This window comes from Eimeria tenella, genomic scaffold, assembly GCF_000499545.2.
Source record: "Eimeria tenella Houghton genomic scaffold, Eth_scaff2081, whole genome shotgun sequence".
NCBI classification, from domain to species: Eukaryota; Apicomplexa; class Conoidasida; order Eucoccidiorida; family Eimeriidae; genus Eimeria; species Eimeria tenella.
This window is the reverse complement of record NW_013541926.1, coordinates 3,310-3,988: the sequence shown is the minus strand read 5'-3', so window position 1 is coordinate 3,988 and position 679 is coordinate 3,310.

Below are 679 nucleotides of genomic sequence, written 5' to 3'. Positions count from 1 at the left end.
CGGCCCAGCTAGCCACGCCGCTGGCTCGCTGCCCGGCTGGCCAGCTCGCCAGCCAGGCAGCCAGCTAACCAGCTGGCCGGCCAGCTAACCACGCAGCTAGCCAGCCAGCCGGCCAGCTAGCTAGCTAGCTAGCCAGCCAGCTAGCCAGCTAGCTAGCCAGCGAGCGGCTGCCGCGTAGGCCGTGGTTGCTGCTGCTGCTGCGGCGAGTCCTGGCAGCAGCAGCAGGGGAGAAGCGCAAGAAAAAAACCCACGCTGCTGGGGCCCCCAGCTAGCAGGCCCTTTTGCTGCCGCGTGGGGCCCCCCGAGGCAAGCCGGGGGCCCCTGCCTTGGCGCCTTGCAGGGCCTCGGGGCCCCGGGGGCCCCGGGGGCCCCCGGGAAGCAACAGGACACAGACACAGGGGGCCCCCCGCCTTCATTTACGCAGGCAACGAGAAAGCCCCAAACACTTGCATGCGCATGCACTGTCAGTCTGCAGCAGCTGACCACAGAAGCCTTGGGGGGCCCCCACGAGGCGCAACCGTCGGAAAGGGCTCAAAACAAAACCCAAAGGGGGGCCCATGGGGGCCCCCCAAGGGACCCTTTCGGGGGCCCTCCGCGTCGGCTCCACAGGGGGCCCCCATGCTCCCGCGGGGCTTCTCAAGAAGCCCCCGCGGGCTCACAAAAGACCCTTTAGTGGGGG